This window comes from Pongo pygmaeus, chromosome 1, assembly GCF_028885625.2.
Source record: "Pongo pygmaeus isolate AG05252 chromosome 1, NHGRI_mPonPyg2-v2.0_pri, whole genome shotgun sequence".
NCBI lineage: Eukaryota > Metazoa > Chordata > Mammalia > Primates > Hominidae > Pongo > Pongo pygmaeus.
In genome coordinates this window covers 203614418-203641537 of record NC_072373.2, presented here as the reverse complement: position 1 = coordinate 203641537, position 27120 = coordinate 203614418, and the positions used below count along the sequence as shown (strand labels likewise).

Below are 27120 nucleotides of genomic sequence, written 5' to 3'. Positions count from 1 at the left end.
TGACTCTCTCTCCCTAGGACAGAGTCTGTTGCTCCTTCCTGTGGACAAACTACATAAACCTCTACAAAACTTAGTGAATTTATTGCTTTGATCATAGATGTATTGATCTTTGCCACTATCTTATGAGTATCTAGGAAACCAGTGCCTTTTGTCTTTGTAAGTCTGATCTCTACCCAGTTCAGTGCTTGATGCAGTGTGGGTATTTACTGAATCTCTGATGACTGAGTGCATTTCCCCGATCAGGCATTTTCAGACTCCCCAGTGTGTGTGGAGATATAATCTCAACTCTTCATATGGGCTTTCCAATTATTTCCATTAGGCCTCACCTCCCCTACCCAAACTGATCTCCTGGGAAATTTGGCTGTAGCCAAGATAATCTCCTTATTAACACCTGTCTGCCAAACTCTGTTTTACCAGCAGACATTTGCTTATGCTGCTGACCATCAGTTGAAATTCTGGAATCAAATATTACATGATATCACATGCTATTTCCTAGGAATAAGAGATTTATCCAATTTTTTTTTTTTTCCGAGTCAGGGTCTCTTTCTGTTGTCCAGGCTGGAGTGCAGTGGCATGGTCACAACTGACTGCAGCCTCAGCCTCCTGGGTTCAATCGATCTGCCTGCTTCAGTCTCCTGAGTAGCCTTCACTACAGGCACGCACCACCATGCCCGGCTAATTTTTACATTTTTTGTAGAGACAGAATGCCATGTTGCCCAGACTGATCTCAAACTCCTGAGCTCAAGCAATCTGCCTGCCTCGGCCTCCTGAAGTGCTGGGATTACTGGCATGAGCCACCACACCCAGTTCCAATCTATATTTATTTATCCAATATATAAATGCTTAATATGTCTCACAAGAAGGTGTCCGGTTTGGGAAGTTGAAATCAATCCCATTGTAGCATTTTTTAAAATTGCAAAGAACACTGAAAGTACCCTAAATGTTTATGTTTATCAATACAGGAAAGGTTAAACAACATTTATGGGATCTTTACTCCGTGGTATACTACATGGCTGTTAAATGAGCTAGGTCTGGGAAGGTCAAGCTGGATAAATGAAATCATGTAGGAGGAAGCATGCCTGACTTCTTCCTACAGTGTTATGTTTGTGAGACCCTGCTAGACAGTTACATGTGGTGGTAGTTTTCTCCTTGTTGCCATATAGTAACCCCCTGTATGAATAACACTGCAATTTATATACACATTTATTTATCCACTCTACTATTGATGATCATTTGGGTTGTTTTCAACTTTTGGTTGTGATGGTTGCGTTGGCTGTTATAAATATTCTTGTGCATACCTTGGTATACATATGAACATATATTCACAATCCACTTAGAGTGTAGGATATGCATATGTGTGTTCAGCTTTATTTGATACTGTCAGATAGTTTTGAAAGTGATTGTACCCTTCTACACTCCTACAAACAGTGAATAAGAGTACCAGTTGCTTCACAACCTCAGCAAAACTTGGTAGTGTCAATATTTTACATTTTAGCCATTTTGGTAGGTGAGTAGTGAGCTCTCATTGTACTTTTAATTTGTATTTCTCTCATGACTTGAGATTGATAAACTTTTCATATGTTTAATAATCGTATGAATTTTCTGTCAGTGATGTTCCTGTTCAAGCAGCTTGCTCATTTTTTATCGAGTCATCTTTTTTCTTTCTTTTCTTTCTTTTTTTTTTTTTTGAGACAGAGTCTCGCTCTCTCACCCAGGCTGGAGTGCAGTGGCGCAATCTCAGCTCACTGCAACCTCCACCTCCTGGGCGATTGTCCAGCCTCAGCCTCCTGAGTAGCTGGGATTACAGGAGTCCACCACCATGCCCAGCTAATTTTTGTATTTTTAGTAGAGACGGGGTTTCACCATGTTGGCCAGGCTGGTCTCAAACTCCTGACCTCAGGTGATCCACCTGCCCCAGCCTCCCAAAGTGCTGAGATTACAGGCATGAGCCACCAAGCCTGGCTAGAGTCATCTTTTTCCTTATTGATTTATAGTGATTCTTTATACAGTATATCCTGAATACATGTGTATTTACATGTGTTGTAAATATCTTCTCCCTCTTTGTGATTTGCCTTTTTATTTTAGCAATATGTAAGGTTGCCCATCCTTCCTCATCTTTGCCAGCATTAAAATGCAATGTAGGTCGGGTGTGGTGGCTCCTGCCTTAATCCCAGCACGTTGGGAGGCTGAGGTGGGTGGATCACCTGAGGTCAGGAGTTTGAGACCAGCCTGGCCAACATAGTGAAATCCCATCTCTACTAAACAAACAAACAAGAAAAAAACTACACAAAAATTAGCTGGGTGTGGTGGTGGGCACCTGTAATCAGCTACTCGGGAGGCTGAGGCAAGAGAATCGCTTGAACCCAGGAGGCAGAGGTTGCAGTGAGCCAAGATCACACCACTGTACTCCAGCCTGGGCAATAGAGGGAGACTCCATCTCAAAAAAATAAAAAAAAGAAAGAAAGAAAGAAATGCAGTCTAAAAAACATATTTTTGCCAACAAGCAAAAACCACTGTATATTTCCTTTTTTCTTTTCCTTTTTTTTTTTTTTGAGACAGAGTTTCACACATGTCTCCCAAGCTGGAGTGCAATGGCGCAATCTGGGCTCACTGCAACCTCTGCCTCCCGGGTTCAAGTGATTCTCCTGCCTCAGCCTCCTGAGTAGCTGGGATTACAGGCGCATGCCACCACACCCAGCTAATTTTTGTATTTTCAGTAAAGGTGGGGTTTCACCATGTTGGCTAGGCTGGTCTGGAACTCCTGACCTCAGGTGATCTGCCTGCCTCAGCCTCCCAAAGTGCTGGGATTACAGGCATGAGCCACCATGCCCAGCCCACTGTATATCTCTTAATTAATAGAATTATTTATTTATTTTTGTTTTTTGAGACAATTTCTGGCTCTACAGCCTAGGCCAGAGTGAGTGGCACAATCTTGGCTCACTGCCATCCCAGGCTCCAGCCATCCTCCCACCTCAGTCTCCTGAGTAGCTAGAACTGTAGGCATGCACCATCACAGCTGACTAATTTTTGTATTTTTTGTAGAGAGAGGGTTTTGCCATGTTGCCTAGGCTGGTCTGGAATTCATGAGCTCAAGGAATCCACCTGCCTCGGCCCCCCAAAGGGCTGGGATTATAGGTGTGAGCCACATGAGAATTTATTTTTTAGAGTAGTTTTATTATTTACTTATTTATTTATTTATGTGCATGTGTGTTTCTTTTTTCTTTTTTTCTTTTCTTTTCTTTTTTGAAACCAACTCTCACTCTGTTGCCCAGGCTGGAGTGCAGTGGTGTGATCTCAGCTCACTGCAACCTCCACCTCCTGGGTTCAAGCAATTCTTGTGCCTCAGCCTCCTGAGTAGCTGGAACTACAGGTGTGAGCCACCACAACTGGCTAATATTTGTATTTTTAGTAGAGACAGGCTTTTGCCATGTTGGCCAGGCTAGTCTCGAACTCCTGACCTCCAGGGATCCGCCCGCCTCAGCCTCCCAAAGTGCTGGGATTACAGGTGTGAGCCACTGCGCCCGGCTGTGTTTTCTTTTTCTAGAGTAGTTTTAGATTTACAGGAAACTGGCCAGGTGCAGTGGCTCATGCCTGTAATCCCAGCACTTGGGGAGGCTGAAGCGGGCGGATCACCTGAGGTCAGGAGTTTGAGAGCCTGGCCAACATGGCAAAAGCCCATCTCTACTAAAAATACAAAACAAAAAAAAAATTAGCTGGGCATGGTGGCAGGTGCCTGTAATCCCAGCTACTCAGGAGGCTGAGGCAGGAGAATTGCTTGAACTCAGCAGGCGGAGGCTACAGTGAGCCGAGATCGTGCCATTGCACTCCAGCCTAGGTGACAGAGCGAGACTCGGTCTGAAAAAGAAAAAAGAAAGATTTATAGGAAACTGAGCAGATAGCAGAGTTCCCATATACCTCCTTTCCACTCCCTCCCTCACAGTTTCCCCTATTATAATTACATTAGTGTGATACATTTGTACCATACTAATTAAACCAACATGGATATATTATTATTAATCATAATTTGAATATATTATTATTATTAGCTAAAGTCCATAGTTTACATTAAGGTTCACTGTGTCACATAGCAATATGGGTTTTGAAAAAAATGCATAATGTCACATATCCACCATTATAGTATCACATAATATAGTTTCATTGCCCTAAAAATCCTCTTTTTATCCCTCCCCTTCTTTTCCCCTTGATCATCTGGCAGCCACTGATCTTTTTACTGTCTCTACAGTTTTGTTTTTTCCAGGAAGTCATGTATTTACAATCATACAATAGGAAGCCTTTACAGACTGGCTTCTTTCAGAAAGCAATATGCATTTAACTTCCCTCCATATCTTTTTGTGGCTTGATAGCTCATTTATCACTGAATAACATTCCGTCGTATGAATGTACCACAGTTTGTTTATCCATTCACTTTTTGAAAGACATCTTGGCTGCTTCCAGTTTGGGGCAATTATGAATAAAGCTAGATAAATGTTCATGTGCAGGTTTTTATGTGGATATAAGTCTTTTTGGTTCATTAGGGTATTTATTAAAGTAAATAAACTACTATTTACCCTAGTAAATACTCCTAGGTATTTACCTAGGAGTGCGATTGCAGGATGGTGGGGTAAGACTATTTTTGGCTTTGTAAGAAACTGGCAAACTGTCTTCCAAAGTGGCTGTACCATTGTGCATTTCCACCAGCAATGAATGAGAGTTCTTGTTGCTCCATAGCCTTGCCAGCATTTGTTATTGTTAGTTTTTTGGATTTTAGCCATTCCAATAGGTGTGTAGTGGTATCTCATTTTAAGTTACGATTCCCTAATGACATATGTGGTTTGGCATCTTTCCATATGCTTATTTGCCACTTGTATATTTTCTTTCATGAGATGTCTGTTTAGACCTTTTGCCCATTTTTTAATTGGGTTATTTTCTTATTGTTGAGGTTTTTTGGTGTTTTGTTTTGTTTTAGTTTTTTGAGACTGGGTCTTGCTTTGTCGCCCAGGGTGGAATGCAGTGGCATGATCATAGCTTACTGCAATCTTGTACTCCTGGCTCAAGTGATCCACCTCAGGCTTCCGGGTAATTGGTGTAGCTGGGACTACAGGCATGCGCCACCATGCCTGGCTAATTTTTTTTAATTTTTAATTTTTTTTTTTTTTTTTTTTTTTTTTGAGACAGAGTCTCGCTCTGTCGCCCAGGCTGGAGTGCAGTGGCGCGGTCTTGGCTCACTGCAAGCTCCGCCTCCCGGGTTCACGCCATTCTCCTGCCTCAGCCTCCCGAGTAGCTGGGACTATAGGCGTCCACCACCACGTCTGGCTAATTTTTTCTATTTTTTAGTAGAGAAGGGGTTTCACCGTGTTAGCCAGGATGGTCTCAATCTCCTGACCTCATGATCCGCCCGCCTTGGCCTCCCAAAGTGCTGGGATTACAGGCATGAGCCACCGCGCACAGCAAATTTTTAAATTTTTTTAGAGACATGATCTTGCTCTGTTGACCAGGCTGGTCTTGAACTCCTGGCCTTAAGCAATCCTCCGACCTTGGCCTCCCAGAATGCTGGGATTATAGGCATGAACCACCATGCCCGATCTTATTGTTGAGTTTTAAGAGTACTTTGTCTTTTGCAAATGTTTTTTCCCAGTTGTGGTTTGTCTTTACATTCTCCTAACAACATCTTTTATAGAGCAGGTTTTAAATTTTAATGAAGTCCAACATAGCAATTTATCCTTTCATGAATCTAAAAATTCATCATCAAACTCAAGGTCACCTACATTTTCTCCTATGTTATCTTGAAGAAGTTTATGATTTTGCGTTTGCATTCAGGTTTATGATCCACTTTGAGTTTATTTTTGTGAAAGTTTTTTTGTTTTGTTTTGGTTTTTTTTGAGGTAGGGTCTCGCTCTGTTTCCCAGGCTGGAATGCAGTGGTGCGATCTCGGCTCACTGTAACCTCTGCCTCCCGGGTTCAAGGGGTTATCCTGCCTCAGCCCCCTTAGTAGCTGGTACTACAGGCACACGCCATCACACCCAGCTATTTTTTGAATTTTCAGTAGAGACAGGGTTTTGTCATGTTGGCCAGCCTGGTCTCAAACTCCTGACCTCAAGTGCTCCGCCCGCCTTGGGCTCTCAAAGTGTTGAGATTACAGGCGTGAGCCACCATGCCTGGCTGGTTTTTGTCAAAGTTACAAAGTTAGTGTCTGGATGTCCTAGTCTCTTTGGGCTGCTGTAACATAGACTGGATAGCTCATAAGCAACAGAAGTTTATTTTTTGCAGTTCTTGAGGCTGGGAAGTCCGAGATCAAGGCGCTAGCAGATTTGAAGTCTGGTGAAGGCCCACTTCCTGGTATATGTACCATCTTTTTGCTGTGTCCTCACATGACAGTAGGAAGCAAAGGAGCTCTCTGGGGTCTCTTTCATAAAAGCATTAATTCATGCGGGCTTTACTCTCGTGATCTAATCACCTCTCAAATGCCCCACCTCCTAATACCATCACTTTGGGGGTTAGGATTTCAACATACTAATTTTTGGGGAACACAAATGTTCAAATCATAGTGTTCAGTTCATTTTTTACATGTGGATGTCCAGTTGTTCTAGCATCATTTCTTTTTTTGTTTTGTTTTGTTTTGAGATGGAGTCTTGCTCTGTTGCCCAAGCTGGAGTGCAGTGGCGCGATCTCTGCTCACTGCAACTTCCGCCTCCTGAGTTCAAACGATTCTCCTGCCTCAGCCTCCCGAGTAGCTGGGACTACAGGCGCCTGCCACCGCAACTGGCTAATTTGTATTTTTAGTACAGATGGGGTTTCACCACATTGGTCAGGCTGGTCTCGAACTCCTGACCTTGTGATCTGCCCGTCTTGGCCTCCCAAAGTGCTGGGATTACAGGCGTGAGCCACCGTGCTCAGCCTCTAGCATCATTTCTTTTTCTTTTCTTTTCTTTTTTTTCTTTTTTTCTTTTTTTGTTTTTTTTTTTTTTACTAGAGATGGGGTTTCACCATGTTGGTCAGGCTGGTCTCGAACTCCTGACCTCATGATCCACCCACCTCGGCCTCCCAAAGTGCTGGGATTACAGGCATGAGCCACCACGCCTGGCCCCATCATTTCTTAAGAAAACTACCCACAGCCAGGCATGGTGGCTCACGCCTGTAATCCCAGCACTTTGGGAATCTGAGGTGGGCAGATTGCTTGGGCCCAAGAGTTGGAGACCAACCTGGGCAACATGGCAAAACCCTATCTCTACCAAAAATTACAAAAATTAGCCAGGTGTCGTGGTGCACACCTGTAGTCCCAACTACTTGTGAGGCTAAGGTGGGAGGATCTCCTGAGCCTAGGAAGTTGAGGTTGCAGTGAGCTGTGATCATGCCGCTGCACTCCAGCCTGGGTGACAGAGTGAGACTCTGTCTCAAAAAAAAAAAAAAAAAATTATCCTTTCTCCATTGAATTGCCTTTGTGTGGGTCTGTTTCTGAGTTCTGTATTCTGTTCCATTAATCTGTCTATTCTTTCACCCGTACCACACTCTCTTGATTATTGTAGCTTTTTTTTTCTTTTTTTGAGACAGTCTCATTCTGTCACCCAGGCTGGAGTATAGTGGCATGATCTCGGCTCATTGCAATCTCCGCCTCCTGGATTCAAGTGATTCTCCTGCCTCAGCCTCCCAAGTAGCTGGGATTACAGGTGTGTGCCACCACACCCAGCTAATTTTTGTATTTTTAGTAGAGACGAGGTTTCGCCATGTTGGCCAGGCTGATCTCCAACTCCTGATCTTAGGTGATCCGCCCGCCTCGGCCTCCCAAAGTGATGGGATTATAGGCGTGAGCCACCACACCTGGCCAATTATTGTAGCTTTATAGTAATCTGGAAGTTGGGTGGTGTCAGTTTTAAAATTTGAAATTCATTATTTCAATGTGTTCTACAAGCATACTGTGAATTTCTATTTATAATTCTTGTCAAGTAGGTGGTGACATATGGTATACCCTATTTACAAGATATAAAAAGGCTAAATAACCTGCTCATCTAACAGGTAACAGTCTTCGTTTTTCAGTGCCTTGATGCACTAGCCTGCTCCCTGAGAGAGGAACCATGCTCTGTCTCTATTGTCAAGCAAGGTTAACAACTATTCCCCACAGCACATTAAAACACTGGAATTCTGTTGTTTTGGTTCATTTGTTTGTTTATTTTTGAGATGGTGTCTTGTTCTGTCATCCAGGCTGGAGTGCAGTGGTGCAACCTCAGCTCACTATAACCTCCACCTCCTGAGTTCAAGCAATTCTCCTGCTATCAGTCTCCCAAGTAGCTGGGACTATAGGTGCGTGCCACCACACCCAGCTAATTTTAAAATTTTTAGTAGAGATGAGGTTTCACCATGTTGGCCAGGCTGTTCTCGGACTCTTGACCTCAAGTGATCCCCCTTCCTCGGCCTCCCAAAGTGCTGGGATTACAGGCGTGAGCCACCACGTCTGGCCCCTGGAATTCTATTTGATATGTCCTTTCTGAGTTTGACTAGCAGAAGTTGTACCCCTGATTTGTTTTGTTTTGTTTTGTAGAGATGGGTTTTTGCTATGTTGCCGAGGCTAGTCTCGAACTCCTGGGCTCAAGCAATCCTCCTGCTTCAGCCTCCCAAAGTGTTGGGATTACAGGTGTGGGCCACTGTGCGTGGCCTATCCCCCCCTGATTTTGACTGACACAGCTGAGAGTCTGTCCATATGGAACTAGGTTTGAGCCGTGGATTTGAGTTCTGCCCAAAATTATCACCTTGAAATGTTCTGTGGCAGATATTCCTGGTTGGCTAGCTCAAATCCATGCCTCAATTTATTTTCCTTTGCCTTCTCTTGTCATATAGAGGCTAGGAATACTAAACAATTGCTTACCAGACTTTCCCAGATCTACCTTGTAGATAGAGGTCGTTACAAGACGTAGCTCTGGCAAGTGAGATACAAATAGAAATCTGTTTGGGGTCTTCGAAAAAGCTTTTGCTTTTTTGATAAAAAGCAGCTAGTGCCTCTCCCTTTCTCTTGTTTGTTTTGCCTTGAACATAGTTGAGACGCTTGGTGCTACAGCAGCCATTTTGTAACTATAGTGAAAAACTAAAACTTAGGATTCTGGAACAGAAAAAAGATAGAAATAAATTATGTTGAATGGCTGAACTACTTACAATAATAACTTCGGGACTTGCTGTGTGAGAAAACTCAACCTCATATGTTTAAGCCACTGCTAGTTGGATTGCATGTTATTTGCAACTGAAAACAATCTTAACAGATCTAACTATTCTAGTGGGGCCATCATTGCATAGACATCTTTGGAATGACTCCTGGAAATGCCACAGGTTTTCCTGACATAGTCTCATGAATGTTTTCACTGGTGGCAATCTTTGCCTTTGTTGGCTGGATTGGAATGGAGACGTTTAGCTTAGGAAACAGAAGTCTTAGTGGGGACATGAGAGTTTCATTGCCTGAAGTTATTTTTATTTTTATTTTAGAAACAGGGTCTCACTTTGTCACCTGGGCTGGAGTGCAGTGGCACGATCATAGCTCACTGTAACCTTGAACTCCTGGGTTCAAGGCATCCTCCTACATAGCTAGGACTACAGGCACATGCCACCATGCCACCATGCCTGGTTAATATTTTAAAAAAGTATTTTCGGAGACAAGGTCTCTCTGTGTTGCCCAGGTTGGTCTCAAACTCCTGGCCTCAAACTATCTTTCTGTCTAGGCCTCCCAAGTAGCTGGGATTACAGGTGTGAGCCACCACACGCTGAAGGTTTTATTTTTGTTTGTTTGTTTGTTTGTTTGTTTTTGGAGAGACAGGCTCTCGCTGTATTGCCCAGGCTGGCCTCAGACTCCTGGGATCAAGCAATCCTCCTGCCTTAGCCTCCAAAACTGCTAGAATTACAGGCATGAGCCACTGCACCCAGCCCTTGAAGCTTTATTAAGGGCAAAAGGGATCATTATGACTACCACTCCTGCTAATCCCCCCAAATTGTCCCAGACCTTTACAGTTTACACAAAAATCACCTCATTTAATATACAAAACCTACGTTGCCACAGATAACAGAGTTGGGACAAATAAGTGGAAGTTAGAACTTTATCATTAAGAAGAACTGCTTAACGATCAGAATAATTCCAACAAGAAAACGTGCTGCTGACGGAGTGAAGAGACTCAACCTTTAATCCCAGCACTTTGGGAGGCTGAGTCAGAAGGATTGCTTGAGGCCAGGAATTCAAGACCATCCTGGGCAAAAAAGTGAGATCCTGTTTCTACAAAAAAATAAAATAAAATTTAGTAAATGAAAATTTTAAAAGGTTGAGCAGAGAAGTGAAGGTACAGAGAAGGGAAGCTGATTGGGGCCCACTCGAACCTAAGATTCAGACTCAAGTCTGGGGAGTAAGATTGGCTAATTTTTCTTTCTTTCTTTCTTCTTTTTTTTTTTTTGGAGACAGAGTCTTATACTGTCGCTCAGGCTGGAGTGCAGTGCACCATCTCTGCTCATGGCAACCTCTGCCTCCCAGGTCCAAGTGATTCTCCTGCCTCAGCCTCCTGAGTAGCTGGGATTACAGGCATGTGCCACCACGCCCAGCTAATTTTTTGTATTTTTAGTAGAGACAGGGTTTTACTATGTTGGCCAGGCTGGTCTTGAACTCCTGACCTCATGATCTGCCCACCTTGGCCTCCCAAAGTGCTGGAATTACAGGCGTGAGCCACTGCACCTGGCCTAGATTGGCTAATTCTTTCTTAGCTTAGCTAAGTAGAATTTTAGAGAAGGAACAGAGATGGGAGTAGGAGAGTGATTCTAAGTGGAAGGCACAGCTGGAACACAGGTACAGTATATGCACAAGAGAAGTTTGGAAACTCTCAATGGGTTGGACTAGAGTTTAGAGTTTGGGCTCTTGGTGATTTGTGACTTTAAGCAAGTTACCAAATTGCTCTAGGCCACAGTTTTCTCCTTGGTTAAACGAAGGAGCTAACTAAAATCAGTGGGTCTCTATCTTTTCTCATGGTGACTTAGATTGTACTCCCAAGACGCTTTGCAACCAGAAGTCCTAAATGAAATAAAAGGAGGTAATACTTCTTCGTTGTTACTGTGTTTTGTTTTTCTTTTTTTTTTTTTTTTTGAGACACAGTCTTGCTCTGTCATCCAGGCTGGAGTGCAGTGGCACAGATACCGGCTCACTGCAGCCTCCGCCTCCCGGGTCCAGCAATTCTCCTGCCTCAGCCTCCTGGGTAGCTGGGATTACAGGTGCACGCCACTATGCCCCACTAATTTTTGTATTTTTAGTAGAGACAGGGGTTTCCCCATGTTGGCCAGGCTGGTCTCCAACTCCTGACCTCAGCTGATCCACCCGCCTCATTTAATTAAAAACCCTGGTGAAACCCTGTCTCTACTAAAAATACAAAAATTAGCCAGGCATGGTGGCTCGTGCCTGTAGTCCCAGCTACTTGGGAGGCTGAGGCAGGAGAATTGCTTGAACCTGGAAGGCAGAGGTTGCAGTGAGCCGAGATCACGCCACTGTCCTCCAGCCTGGGCGACAAGAGTGAAACTCTGTCTCAAAAAAAAAAAAAAAAATTGGTAATATTTAATTAGAAACTACTTCAAATATTCAGAAATCTACAGATAATATAACCACGAAGATAAAAGTGATGTTTAACATTTTGTTTAATATTTAATATAAATACTATATTTAGTTCTAATCTTTTTTTTCTAATCTTTTTAAGAGATAAAATGATATAAATATAGCTAAAACCCCGTCCCCACCTCTTTTCTTCCTCTTTCTTAGAAGTGAGCATACTCTCTGGTTGACTCAGAATGTACTGCCTATGAGTTAGTTAGCCCTGCTCCACAAGCAGCAGTACTGTTTTGCGGGGTTTGGGGGGCTTTTGTGAGACAGGGTGTCACTCCAGTTGCCCTGGCTGGAGTGCAGTGGCATGATCTGGGCTCACTGCAGCCTCAACCTCCCGGGCTCAGGTGATTCTTCCACCTCAGGCTCCCTAGTAGGTGGGACTACAGGTGTGCCACCACGCCCAGTTAATTTTTTTTTTATTTTTATTTTTTAGTAGAGATGGGGTTTTGCCATGTTGCCCAGGCTGGTCTCAAACCCGTGGACTCAAGCCTCCACCCCACCTTGGCCTCCCAAAGTGCTAGGATTACAGGTGTGAGCTACCCAGCCTGGCCAGAAGTAGTACTGTTAAAAAAAAAAAGAAGTAAGCACTCTCCCAAAATTGCTGTCTTTCCCATTTAACTTTTTGTATTTTTCTACATATATGTTTATAAATATATGACATTTTTGTGTTAAATTTTACATAAATGCCATACTGAATGTGTTATCTTTAAACTTCCTTCACTCATTATGTTTTTAAGATTTATCTATCTCGATTACATGTAAATCATTAATTGGTTGTATGGTACTCCATTGTATGACTAACCCACAATTCATCCATTGATTCCCCTTACAGAAAGACAGGTTGTTTCAACATTTTTGCTATTATAATACAGTTGGAAGGAGTATTCTTGCCAATGTCTCCTCGTGCACACATGCAATAGTTCCCCTAAGGTATCAGAAGTAGAATTGCTGGGTTGTAAAATATAAGCATCTTTAATTGTAGGTTGAATATGTCCACTTTTGCCTAGGAATCCAATTAGGAGATGAAAATGATGGTATCAGTGACTGCCTCTGCAGAGCTGGTGATCAGTTGAGGCATCATCTCATGCTCTTAGGAGAGAAAAAACAGCAACATTCACTGCCATAGCTTTATTTGAATAATCCTTGTCTGTTTCCAAGAGCCAAATAAAAAAATTGGAAATGGTCACTTAATTATCTACCTAATACAATAATTGCTTCTAGAGTATCTTGGACACATGTGTATATAGCCTGTACTTGAATACTACCAGAAACAAAGAACTTACAACCTCTCAAAGCAGTCCAACTCTATTGGTTAGAAAATTATTTTAGGCCGGGCATGGTGGCTCACACCTGTAATTCCAGCACTTTGTGAGGCCGAGGCGGGCAGATCATGAGGTCAGGAGTTCGAGATCAGACTGGCCAACATAGTGAAACCCTGTCTCTACTGAAAATAAAAAAATTAGCTTGGTGTGGTGGTGTGCACCTGTAATCCCAACTACTTGGGAGACTGAGGCAGGAGAATCACTTGAACCTGGGAGGCGGAGGTTGTGATGAGCCGAGATCTTGCCACTGCATTCCAGCCCAGGTGACAAAGTGAGACTCCGTCTGAAAAAAGAAAAAGAAAAACAAAATTATTTCATAATCTGAAAACATATGTGGCTGGGAAGTGTGTGTCTGATTTTGAATTTAACCATCTTCTTCTTCTTTTTTTTTTTTCCAGACAGGGTCTCGTTCTGTGTACCAGGCTGGAGTGCAGTGGTGCCATCTTGGCTCACTGCAACCTCTGCTTCCCAGGCTTAAGCAATCCTCCTATCTCAGTCTCCCAAGTAGCTGGGACTACAGGCACATGTCACCACAACTGGCTAATTTTTTTTTTTTTTTTTTTGTATTTTTAATAGAGACAGTGTTTGGCCATGTTGGCCAGGCTGGTCTCAAACTCCTGACCTTAAGTGATCCTCCCACCTCGGCCTTCCAAAGTGATAGAATTACAGCCATGAGCCACAGCCGGCCCAGCCACCATGCCCACCCTAATTTTTTTTTTTTTTTAGATGAAGTCTTGCTCTGTTGCCCAGGTTGGAATGCAGGGGCGTGATCTTGGCTCACCACAACCTCTGCCTCCAGGGTTCAAGCGATTCTCCTGCCTCATCCTCCCAAGTAGCTGGGATTACAGGCATGCACCACCATGCCCAGCTGATTTTTGTATTTTTAGTAGAGACAGGGTTTCACTATGTTGGCCAGGCTTGTCTCGAGCTCCTGATCTCGTGATCTGCCTGCTTCGGCCTCCCAAAGTGCTGGGATTACAGGCGTGAGCCACCGCGCCTGGCCAATGTTTATATTTTTTGTAGAGACAGGGTTTTGCTGTATTGCCCAGGCTGGTCTGGAACCAAAACGTTGGGATTACAGGCGTGAGCCTCCATGCCTGGCCAAGTCTCTGTTTCTATGTAAAACGGGAGTAAGAATCATACCTAACTCACAACGTGGTTGGGAGAAGCAAATGAGTTAGTGTGTGTTAATGTGTATATGTGTGTGTGTGTGTACACATATGTATATATAGATTTATGTATAGGTCTCTGCCTATATGGAGAGAGAGGAAGTGAGAAAGAGAGAAACTCAAGCAAGTTTAAGAGTACGAGTGAGTATCTATTAGAAAATAATAAATAGTTACTGCAGTTGTTAATAGTCTTCTTCCTGGTGGGGCGAGGTGGCTCATGCCTGTAATCCCAGCATTTTGAGAGGCCAAGGCAGGTGGATCACCTGAGGTCAGAAGTTTGAAACCAGCCTGACCAATTATGGTGAAACCCCATCTCTACTAAAAATACAAAAATTAGCCCGGCGTCATGGTGTGCACCTGTAGTCCCAGCTACTCAGGAGGCTGAGACAGGAGAATCGCTTGAACCCAGGAAGTGGAGGTTGCAGTGAGCCGAGATTGCACCACTATACTCCAGCCTGGGCGACAGAGCAAGACTCCATCTCAAAAGAAATAGTCTTCTTCCTGTCATCAGTCTCCACCAACGAAAGTTCATTCTGACAACAAATATTTACTGAGTTTCTGCTATGTGCCATAGACTGTGCTAGGAGTCACAGAAACATCACCCACTCTTCTCTGTCGGTATATCTAAGATCCTCTGTGACCTTGCCAGCATTAAACAAGACTTTAAAATGGGGGTTCTCTGGCCGGGCGCAGTGGCTCACGTCTGTAGTGACAGCACTTTGGGAGGCAGAGGTGGGCGGATCACGAGGTCAGGAGATCGAGACTATTCTGACTAGTCCGGTGAAACCCCGTCTCTACTAAAAGAAATGACGAAGTGGTGGAGGGCGCCTGTAGTCCCAGCTACTCGGGAGGCTGAGGCAGGAGAATGGTGTGAACCCGGGAGGCGGAGCTTGCAGTGAGCGGAGATCGCACCACTGCACTCCGGCCTGGGCGACAGAGCGAGACTCCGTCTCAAAAAAAGAAAAAAAAAAAAAGGAGGGGGGGGGGTTCTCTGCCAAAAAGCAGGATGCTAAAATGATTTAAAAATGGGGGTTCTGAATTTGAATAGTCTAGGCTTTAATCCCAACTGTACCACTTCCTAGCTATGTGATTGTGGGAGTCTGTCTTTCTTTCTTTTCTTTTTTTCTTTTTTTCGAGATGGAGTCTCTCTCTGTTGCCCAGGCTGGAGTGCAGTGGCACAATCTCGGCTCACTGCAACCTTCGCCTCTAGGGTTCAAGTGATTCTTCTGCCTCAGCCTCCTGAGTAGCTGGGATTACAGGCATGCGCCACCACGCCCAGGTAATTTTTGTATTTTTAGTAGAGACAGGGTTTCACCGTGCTGGCCAGGTTGGTCTTGAACTCCCGACCTCAGGAGATCCACCCGCCCTTGGCCTCCCAAAGTGCTGGTATTACAGGCGTGAGCCACCGCGCCCGGCCGGGAGTGGTTTCTTTTTTTTTTTTTACTTTTTTTTTTTTTTTTTGAGACGGAGTCTCGCTCTGTCACCCAGGCTGGAGTGCAGTGACGCGATCTCGGCTCACTGCAAGCTCCGCCTCCCAGGTTCACGCCATTCTCCTGCCTCAGCCTCCAGAGAAGCTGGGTCTACAGGCGCCCGCCACCACGCCCGGCTAATTTTTTTGTATTTTTAGTAGAGAGGGGGTTTCACCGTGTTAGCCAGGGTGGTCTCTATCTCCTGACCTCGTGATCCCTCCTCCTCGGCCTCCCAAAGTGCTGGGATTACAGGCGTGAGCCACCGCGCCCAGCCTGGCAGTGTTTCTTAATCCACCAGTAAGCTCTTATCTCCCATGGTAAGTATTCAATAAATGTTAGCTATTATTCAGTTTAATTAACCCAATGACCCTAACCAAGGTTGCAGCCTGAACCTGGGGAGCTACAGATAGACGATCTCAAAGCTTTCTTCTAGTCCCAAAGTCTATGATTTTTTTATATTCAGTGGAACAGCTGTGGTGGAGAGTTCAGGGGGAATGACCCACAACATTTTTAGGAGAAAGGCATAAAAGGCTTTGTGAGCGGTTTCACAAGGGTAGGTTCTTACTCCTCTAAATGGGGAGAAATCTCCCTTGGGGAGAAATCACCAGCAATTGGAATACTACCTTTGTCTCTGGGAGTATTCAGGTATTCACAGACAAATTCGTACTCATGATGTGAGCAGAATTGGAAAAAAAAAAAAAAAGCGACACACGGAGTGATAAACACTGTAAGTGCCAAATACATATATTCAGTCCTTACTGAGAGCGGGTGCTGTCTGGTTTTCACAGGAAAGACAGGCTGTGTTCAAAGGCTCAGACTCTGGTGTCAGGCAGATCTGGGTCTAATTCCCAATTTGCCAACTTATCAGGACCCTGGGGGCAAGTTGCTTTTAGCCTTTCTGCTTCAGCTTCTTTCCTTTTCTGCAAAACACAGACAGCAATAGTACCTAGCTAAGGGACTGTACCCAATCCAGTGCGAATAAAAGTGAATTATTGTTAGTATCTGACAAATGGCACCCTATGGGTGACAAGTTTCCCTTGTCAGAAGGTGACAAGTCTTCCCTTTCTGACTTGAGGTTTCACGGGTGGGGCCTGGTCTCTGCCTTAAGAAGATAGGCTTAGTGCCACCCTTGTCACCTTGGGAACTTCCTTAAAAAGGGGAGGGTCTCTCCTCCATCAGACCCGGGACTCCACAAGGCTGGAACTGCGTCTCTTCCTCAGAGGTGGGAGCAGCAGTGACTCCGCTAGGGTCAAATGGACCTAGTCGCTCCCAACACCCCGAGGGCACCCAGAGTGTGTGTGGCTGACTCCTCTCCAGGCTACTCAGTGTAGGACCGATTCTCTTTCATTCTCTTCCTTAAGGCCCAGGAGACGTGAGTGAGGACTGTGCAACTTCAGCAGCCCCCAGAGCAGGAAGGAGTGGGCTGAGGAGTCCCCGGGGCCCTAGCCTGAGAGGTCCCACAATTCGGGGGCTGAGAGGAAGTCTTAGGAGCTCTTAAGGGGCTGTGAGGGGGCCTGGGGGTCAGTGGGCGGGCGTGTGGGCGGGTGTCCCAGAAGCGGTGTGAGGAGCGTTTTACCCGGTGGGGTGGGAGGTGCGTCCGGGTAACTAATGGCAACCGGGCGGGGTGAGCCCGCTCGGCAGGAACTCCTCGACGGCGAAAAACTACGACTCCCAGGGTGCCCCGGGGCTTAGCCCAGCTTTCCCGCCCGCCCACTGGCTGCCGGTCCCGCAAGCGGCGAAGCCCATTGGCCACGGCGGTGCGGGGCTCCCCCACTAGCATGTTAGTGGGCGCCGCCGGCAGCAGACGTTGACCGGCCGCTAGCCATTCTGGAAGCGGCCTAGCGCAGTCTCCGTAGCGTACCCGCCGGCGGCGAGGCGCGGGGCGGAGGCGGAGACTGCGTGGCGCAGGCGCGTTGCTGGGCTTCTCCTGGGTCCCCAGACAGCTGGAGGAGATAAACAGAGGAGGAGGAGGGAGGGGAGTGCGTGTGTGAGAGCGCGCGAGGGAGTGTGAGTGTGTGTGAGCGCGGGTGTGAGGCGGTGCGCAGGGGCGGGCGGAGGCGCTGTCCGGCCCCGGCCAGGCGCCGGGCGGGGAGCATGGGAAGGGGCTAGAGCTGCTCGAGCCCCCCAGCCCCCTCCCCGGGATCCGCGCCCCCCCTCCCGGGAGAGGGGCCGCCCCCCCCGGTCGGACATGGGCTCCTGAAGTTGCGCCGCTGCCGGTCGGGGGAAGAGACCTGACAGGTACGGGTCACCGCGGCCCCTGCCCTCCGCGGGCGCCGAGGCGGGGACCAGCTCCCGCAGCCCCGGCGAACGGGCCGCCCGCTCTGGGCCGGCTCCAGCCCTGCCGGCCTGGGGGCCTGAGCCTACCCGCCTCGGGGCCCCGGGTGTCCCGAGATGGGCCAGGCCTCGCCGGGGCGGAGGGCAGAGTGGTCCGGGGGCGGGGTGGGGGCGGAGGGTTTGGTCGGGATGCGGGGGGAGGCTGTGGGAGTCCGCGGAGGCTCTGCGGAGGGAGAGGTGGAAGTCATTCCATCATGGGACTTTTTTGCGGAGTTTTTGTTTGACATCTGATCTGGCGCCGGAGTCAGGAAGAAGGGGCAGGTGTAAGTGCTGGGAGGGCAACGCCGACCTGACCTGCTCTCTTAGCTTCTCGCTCTCTCTTTCTGTTTCTCTCTCTCTCTCTCTCTCTCGTGTGTGTGTGTGTGTGTGTGTGTGTGTGTGTGTGTGTGTGTCCACCGCAGATGCCTTCAGTGGCCCATCCTGGCACCAAACAACTCTGCCAAGGTGTTTCCACCAGGCGACTGTAGCACCCCGTATACAAAGGGCCTCTGCTTGGGAATGGGCTATTCAGTACCAACTTCAAAGGGTAAATAGGAAGTGAGGAGATAGAAGAGAGACTGTGAACCAGCAGGATCCACTTCTTGGACTGAAAGCCGCAGTGGGACGCCCCCTTGCCAGACTGGTTGACTTTGCTTGGTGCCTTGGGCTCTCTCTCCTCTGCGGGTGTACTCCCAGGGTTTCTAGAGGAGAGGTACAGAGGCCTGTGACTAATGCCTTAACAGCCGAATTTGACTGTTTTCCCCAAAGTTCTTTTCTTCTGTGACTTTCTTTAACCTCCTGAAGTACTGGTAGAGCAACGTTATAGTTTTTCTCTCAAGTTGGTGATTTTAGGAGCCTGGTAGGGTGGCTGAAGCATCCCCATTCATTCCAAGGATGGGGTCGATGATCTGGGTAAAGTGGCAGTGAAGTCTTCCCTTTCTAACAAAGCCTGAAACCGTTTTGAGAAGAAAACTATTTTGAGGGCAGCTTCTGACTCAAAGACGTTATGAAATCCCCACCTAGGACACCGGTATGCCCAAGTGGTCCCTACTAAACTTTTCTGTGTCTTTTAGAGTCGTTGAGTGGCCAGCTTCTGCGCACTGTACTGAAGGAACTACTTAATGCTATTTCTGTCTTGAGTTCTGGCTTATTCTTCCTTGTGATTCTTATATCTTTAGCGGGATTGAATTGAATTTTTGCTGTTGAGTTTAATAGCCAGATCCTCTATAACAGACCAGGGAGTAACTAGTGGGGCTCCTTTGGGCCAAGTCTGAGACTTACTGAGATTTCTTCATTGTAGGTTGTTGTATTTCATTGTAGGTTGTTGTATTTCATTGGCAGGTGGGAAATGACCTTTTCCATCATAGTTTGTGATCATGCTGCTTTAAGGCTGGAGTCCTGCTCTCCTTTCCTTTTTTGTCCTATGTGGGGGCACTTCTGTTCGAGTCTTATCTCAATTTGAAGGAACAGTGCTTTTGGATCAACTCTGCAGAATAATTGAGCAGTAGCCCATATTTCTGCCTGGGACACCTTCCCTGAGGGTCACGAGGGAAAGAGAGAACACGTGTAAATATTATGATGATGATGTTAATGACCATTTACCAGTTTCATACAATTGACAGTTTTTTTTAGCCGGGAGGAGTTCAGTATTGACTCATTGGGCATCTTATGTAGGGTGTTTTTGCACACCTAGACTTTAGGATCTGGAAAGACAACTGAAAATCTTGAAGCCCACTGCCAAACATTTGTGGATCTTGAGGGGCCAACTGCTAAGGAAGATCTAGACTATGACTTGGTCTTTAATTATTTTTATTTTTTTCTCCTTTTTAAAATTGTATGTATGTATGTATTTATTTATTTTTTGAGATGGAGTCTTGCTCTGTTGCCCAGGCTGAAGTGCAGTGGCACGATCTCAGCTCACTACAACCTCGGCCTCCTGGGTTCAAGCAATTCTTTGCTTCAGCCTCCCAAGTAGCTGGGATTGCAGGTGCCTGCCACCATGCCCGGCTAATTTTTGTATTTTTAGTAGAGATGGGGTTTCGCCATCTTGGCCAGGCTGGTCTTGAACTCCTGACGTCGTGATCCACCGACCTCAGCCTCCCAGAGTGCTGGGATTACAGGTGTGAGCCACCGCGCCCGGCCTCTCTCCTTTTATTTTTATTTTTTGAAATGGGGTCTCACTCTTGCCCAGGCTGGTCTCGAACTCCTGAGCTCAAGGGATTCTCGTACCTCTGCCTCCCTAGTAGCTGGGACTACAGACACGTCTTCCATGACCACTCTCTTCTCTCCTTTTAAAAATTAAGGAATGTTGCTGACATGTGCAGTTCTGAGTCTCAGAGAGGAAGTCAAACAGAACATGTAATCTGGTGATACTTGTGTTTTCTTTGGGTCACTGGTTTAGTTATCTATTCTGTTTCCTTTCTTCTTTCCACCTCACCTTTCCAGATGCTCCACTGCATCTTTAGGCTGCCATTGCAGATTGCTGGGCCCACAAAACCCTTAGATTGTACTTTCTTAGCTATCATCTCTTCAAAAGCCAAAGTTCTGGCAGTTGCTATTAGAAACCAGTTCCTGGCTGAGCGCGGTGGCTCACGCCTGTAATCCCAGCACTTTGGGAGGCTGAGGTGGGCAGAGCACAAGGTCAGGAGATTGAGACCATCCTGGCTAACACGGTGAAACCCCATCTCTACTAAAAATACAAAAAAAATTAGCCGGGCGTGGTGGCACGCGCCTGTAGTCCCAGCTACTCAGGAGGCTAAGGCAGGAAAATCGCTTGAACCCAGGAGGTGGAGGTTGCGGTGAGCTGTGATTGTGCCATTGCACTCCAGCCTGGGCAACAAAAGTGAAACTCCATCTCAAAAAAAAAAAAAAAAAAAAAAGAAACCAGTTCCTTGGTGTAGTTAATTTACTTTGAGAGGTATTTGCCAGTTGGGATATGTCCTAAAAAGTGACTGACATTTTATTCAGGACCTGGTATATCTTGGGCTCAGTGCTAGCTAGTATTTTTACTTTATCCAGTGTAACCTTCATGACTGTCCTGTGAGGTGAGAATCATTTTCCCTATTATACCTATGAAGAAACAGATTCAGAGAAATTAAGTAGTTTGCTTAAGGTCACACAGCAAGTAAGAGGAAGGACTGGAATTCAAACCCAGGTCTGTCTGCTCTGTGATATTGAATTGCCTCTGGGACTGTGACACATGAGGAAGAACTGAAAAGACCAAGGCTAAGAGCCTGGGGGAACATGATACCTCATTAAAATACTTGAAGAATTGTCATGGGGAAGGGAAACTGGATGTTCTCTGTGATTCTAGAAGGCATCTCAGGATTAAATGACATAATTTCCAAGAGGGTAGACTTTGGTTTGATAGGAGATAATGTAGCTTTCTAAAAACAAAATGGGCTGCCTTGTGAGGGAGTGAGTTACCCATCATTGCAGATATTCAAGCAGAGAGTTTGCCACATCTTTTTTTTTTCTTTGAGACAGAGTCTCACTTCATCATCCAGGCTGGAGTACAGTAGCATGATCTCGGTTCACTGCAACCTCTGCCTCCCAGGTTCAAGTGATTCTCATGCCTCAGCCTCCCAAGTAGCTGGAATTACAGGCATGTACCACCATGCCCAGCTAATTTTTGTATTTTTGTAAAGATGGGGTTTCACCGTGTTGGCCAGACTGGTCTTGAACTCCTGACCTCAGGTGATCTGCCCGCCTCAGCCTCCCAAAGTGCTGGGATTACAGGCGTGAGCCACTGCGCCCAGCCCCGGCTAATTTTTTTTGTATTTTTAGTAGAGACAGGGTTTTGCCATGTTGCCCAGGCTGGTCTTGAACTCCTGAGTTTCACCTGCCTCGGCCTCCCAAAGTGCTAGGATTACAGGCATGAGCCACCGCTCCTGGCTTTTTTTTTTTTTTTTTTTTTTTTTTAATGAGACGGGGTAGATGGGAATACAGGTGTGTGCCATCACGCCTGGCTAATTTTTTAATTTTTTCATAGAGATGGGGTTTCACTATGTTGCTCAGGCTGGTCTCAAACTCCTGGGCTCAAGCAGTCTGCCCACCTCAGCCTCCCAAAGTCCTGGGAATACAGGTGTGAGCCACCATGCCCAGCCTCTCTGTCTGTTTAATCTGTAAAACCTAACATGGCTTGGCACGGTGGCTCACACCTGTAATCCCAGCACTTTGGGAGGCCCAGGTGGGTGGATTGCTTGAGCCCAGGAGTTTGAGACCAGCCTAAGCAACATAGTGAAACCCCGTCTCTACAAAAAAAAATTTAAAAATTAGCCAGGTGTGGTAGCGTGTGCCTATATTCCCATCTACCCGGGAATCTGAGGTGGGGGGATCACTTGAGTGCAGGAGGCAGAGGTTGCAGTGAGCCAAGACTGCACTACTGAACTCCAGCATGGGCAACAGAGACCCTGTCTCAAAAAAAAAAAAAAAGCCAATTGCGCGGTGGCTCATGCCTGTAATCCTAGCACTTTGGGAAGCTGATGTGGGCGGAGCTCAGGAGTTGGAGGCCAGCCTGGGCAACATGGCAAAACCTGTCTCTACTAAAAATACAAAAAATTAGCCAGCCGTGGTGGCGCACACCTGTAATCCCCGCTACTTGGGAGGCTGAGTCATGAGAATTGCTTGAACCTGGGAGGCAGAGGTTGCAGTGAGCCAAGATCGTGTGCACTCCAGTCGGGGGGACAGAGTGAGACTCTGTCTCAAAAAAAAAAAAAAAAAAAACCAAAAAACTAACATGTATTGAATATTTAGTATATACCAGGCACTTGCTAGATACTTTTTCTTTTTTTTTTTTAAGACAGAGTTTTGCCTTGTTGCCCAGGCTGGAGTGCACACGATCTCTGCTCACTGCAACCTCCGCCTCCCAGGTTCAAGTGATTCTCCTGCCTCAGCCTTCTGAGTAGCTGAGATTATAGGTGCACACCACCATGCCTGGATAATTTTTGTATTTTTTTAGTAGAGATGGGGTTTCACCATGTTGGCCAAGCTGGTCTTGAACTCCTGACCTCAGGTGATCCACTCACCTTGGCCCCCCGAAAGTGCTGGGATTACAGGCGTGAGCCACCAGGCCCAGCTCTACTTTTTCTACAATGTCTGTTGTAATCTTCAGAGCTCCCCTGGAAGGAAGGTATTACCATTATCCCCACTTTACAGATGAGAAACTGAGACTCTAGACTAAAGTTAAGGAATATGCTGGAGGTTACACAACTAGTAGTGTAGGGCTGATATTTGAACCCATGTCTCCTCCTTAGCTCTGTGACCTAGGGTCAATCATGTATCCTCTCAGAGCTATAGTTTCACCTATAAAATGAGGCTTATTGTAGTACCTACTTTTTAGTGGGTTTTTGAGGACTAAATGATGAAATATATCCTTTTTACTAGACCTCATTGATTGCCCTCAAGAGCCAGGGCTTGGATGTAAGGGAGTACCACTTAGTTGGCTTCTTCTGGGTAAATTCAGGCCTATGTGTAACTCTGAGAGTTCTGGGGCCCATTCTTTGTGCTATTAAGTAATAGCTGCTGACTCCTTGAAGGGCTTTGTGGCATTGAAGACTAATATCTTAAAAACTTTTAAGCCTGGGCTGGGCGCAGTGGCTCATGCCTGTAATCCCAGAACTTTGGGAGGCTGAGGTGGGCGGATCACAAGGTCAGGAGTTTGAGACCAGCCTGGCCAATATGGTGAAACCCTGTCTCTACTAAAAATACAAAAATTAGCCTGGCGTGGTGGCGGGTGTCTGTAGTCCCAGCTACTCAGGAGGCTGCGGCAGGAGAATCGCATGAACTCAGAAGGCGGAGGTTGCAGTGAGTTGAGATTGCAACACTGTACTCCAGCCTGGCCGACAGAGTGAGACTCCATCTCAAAAAAAAAAAAAACTTTAAGCCTGAATAAGGGGAGGATGCAGTCAAAAGGCCAGAGTGTATAGGAGGCAGTGTCAGAGGCCCTGTGCAAAGGAAATTCTCAGCTACTACTGCAGAGCCAGATTTGAGGGTCACTGTTGGCATTTTTGTATTTATTATCTTCTTTTAGGATACAAGGTCACAACTGCTAGAGCTGTAACAGAGCTCAGTGCCAAGAATAATGACCCTTAATCCTCCGTGTAGCCATCTGGGGAGGTATTAACCCCATTTTCATGGAGGTGGGGTGGGGAACAGGATCAGACCTTGCCCAGTGAGCTCTCCAGAGGCTGTTGAGGGCAGTGTTTGGATCAGGACTTTTGTACAATTTTGTCCTTATTCATGACCCCCCAATTCTATAAAACTGCTTATCCTTGAACCTCTTAGGGGGCCTTCCTGAGAATGGGAGCTAGGCATTCCTGGTCAGGGAGCTTCATAGTTGAGGCCTGAGTGTTTGGGTGCTGATGGCCTACCTGGTTCCCTTTTGAGTCACACATCTGGATGTAACACAACTGTCACTGAGTTAGAAAGGAAACATTTCTAAATTGAATGGTTTAGTTTTCCTTGACCTTGCAGCTAGTAGTAGAGTTACAGGATGAAACTCCAGAGCCTTCTCTACAAGAGATATTTTGAATTGTGGCAGGATTTGTCAGGATGCAAGTTAAAGACTGCAGATGCTTTTAAATAGTGAGAGAGTATAGCATTATCAAAATATGCTCCCTTTTCTCTGTTTCCTTCCACTATCTTAAGGTAATTGTGGGGCCTAAGAGCAGACAGGAAAATTAGCTATGATCATTGGAAAACAAATTTCTGAAAACATCCAGAAAAAATTTTCACAAAGCTCAAACAAGTGGCTGGGTGTGATGTCTCACACTGTTTTTTTTTTTTTTTTTGAGAGTCTCGCTGTGTCACCCAAGATGGAGTTGCAGTGGTGCAATCTTGGCTCACTGCAGCCCCAGCCTCCTGGGTTCAAGCGATTCTCTTGCCTCCGCCTCCTGAGTAGCTAGGATTACAGGCGTGTGCCATCACGCCCGGCTAATTTTTGTATTTTTAGTAGAGACAGGGTTTTACCATGTTGGCCAGGCTGGTCTCGAACTCCTGACCTCCAGTGATCCTCCTGCTTTGGCCTCCCAAAGTGTTGGGATTACGGAGATGAGCCACCGTGCCTGGCCAGATGGCTCGCACTTGTAACCCTAGCACTTTGGGAGGGTGAGATGGGAGGATTGTTTGAGGCCTGGACTTCAAGAACAGCCTGGGCAAAATGATGAGACCCCCATCTGTACAAAAAATAAAATTAGTCAGGCATGGTGATTTGCACCTATAATCCTAGCTACTCAAGAGGCTGAGGCAGGAGGATCCCTTAAGCCTAGGAGTTCAAAGTTGCAGTAAACGGTGATAGCGCTATATTCCATTCCAGCCTGGGGAACAGAGCTAGACCCTGTCGGTTTTTTTTGAGACGGAGACGGAGTTTCGCTCTTGTTACCCAGGCTGGAGTGCAATGGTGCAATCTCGGCTCACTGCAACCTCTGCCTCCTGGGTTCAAGTGATTCTCCTGCCTCAGCCTCCCGAGTAGCTGGGATTACGGGTGTGCACCACCATGCCAGGCAAATTTATTGTATTTAGTAGAGACAGCGTTTCACCATGTTGGTCAGGCTGGCCTCAAACTCCTGACCTCAGGTGATTCACCCACCTCGGCCTCCCAAAGTGCTGGGATTACAGGCATGAGCCACCGCACTCAGGCAACCCTGTCTCTTAAAAGCTCAAACAGCAATACAGAGCCCATTGGGCAGGGGAGAGGACATCAAGGTGAGTTTTTATCTAAAGCTTCCCAGAAAGTAAAGCATTGCTTAGAAGCATCTCTCTTCTACAGAGAAAACCTCAAGCAGTCCTACATGGGATTATTTAAGCCAGGAGCCTCAAAGATGGCTAAGAAGTTTCCTAAAGATGCTTTGGTGATGAGTCTATCCTACCAGCAAAACCTTTCCCAGAAACTGTCCTTGTGCCAACTTAGTCCATGACCCTGAAATGGCACTCTTTAAATTTGTGTTTGAGATCAGCAGAGTCAAGGCAGCTTAACCCTAAGGAATGGTAACAGACAAAGTTTCAGCAGCTTCCTGAAATTGTATGGATACTGATATTACAGGCGTGAGCCACTGCTCCCTGGCCAGTAATTTTTTTTTTTTTTTTTGAGACAATGTCTCACTCTGTTGCCCAGACTGAAGTGCAGTGGCATGATCTCGATCTTGGCTCACTGCAACCTGTGCCTCCTGAGTTCAAGTGATTCTCCTGCCTCAGCCTCCTGAGCAGCTGGGATTACAGGCGCCTGCCACCATGTCCGGCTAATTTTTATATTTTTAATAGAGACAGGGTTTCATCACATTGGCCAGGCTGGTCTGGAACTCCTGACCTCAAGTGATCTGCTCGCCTTCGCCTCCCAAAGTGCTGGATTACAGGTGTGAGCCACCACACCCGGCCCAGTAATTATTTTTTAGTGGCCAATGGCCTGGCCCCTGGAGTCAGACTGTATAGATTGACTCTCTGTCTAAGAACTGTGTAACTTTGGCAACTTCACTTTTCTGTGCCTCAGATCCTGCATGTGTAAGATGAGGATAACAATAGCACCTGTCTCATAGGATTATTATGAGGAGTCTATGAGATGACACTTGTAAAATGTTAGAATGTTCAATAAATATTATTTAATAGGATCAGTGTCAGGCATTTTACATGCAAGTGCTTCTGTTCCTCCTAACCCTGCAGAGGTAGGTGTTATCAGATTAGGAAACTAAGGTTTAGAAATGTCAAGTCAGGGTCTGGCACGGTGACTCATGCTTATAATCCCAACACTTTGGGAGGCTGAGGTGGGCAGATCGCTTGAGCCCAGGAGTTCAAGACCAGCCTGGGCAGCATGGTGAAACCCCATCTCTACAAAAAAAAAATGCAAAAATTAGCCAGGTGTGGTGGCACATGCCCGTGGTCCCAGCTGCTCGGGAGGCTGATGAGATGGGAGGATCTCTTGGGCCCGGGAGGCAGATGTTGCAGTGAGCTGAGATCATGCTACCACGCACCAGCCTGGGTGACAGAGCCAGACCCTGTCTCAAAACAAATAAATAAAATTTTTTTTAAAAAAAATTAAAAAGATGAGAATCTAAGAGGTGTAGAAAAGAAAAAAAAAATTTTAAAGAAATGTCAAGTCACACAGAAAATAGGTGTCAGAACTGGTATTTGAACCTAAGATCTGTTAGGTCCACAGCTACACTCTTCATTTTATTGTGCTCTTTTTTTCTTTTGTTTTGTTTTGTTTTTGAGACAGCGTCTCACTTTGTCACATAGGCTGGAGTGCAGAA

The 27120-nt window shown here is 46.1% G+C and overlaps 1 protein-coding gene across 1 annotated transcript in view; it reads left to right on the top strand.

The window, feature by feature from the left end:
* The first annotated feature begins 17457 nt into the window (after window positions 1-17457).
* Window positions 17458-27120, top strand: part of WDTC1 (WD and tetratricopeptide repeats 1) — a 73162-nt gene continuing 63499 nt past the window's right edge. The window contains exon 1 of the mRNA XM_054498840.2: window positions 17458-17803. The gene's annotated coding sequence lies outside the window, so the exon portion shown is untranslated. The remainder of the gene's footprint in view (window positions 17804-27120) is intronic.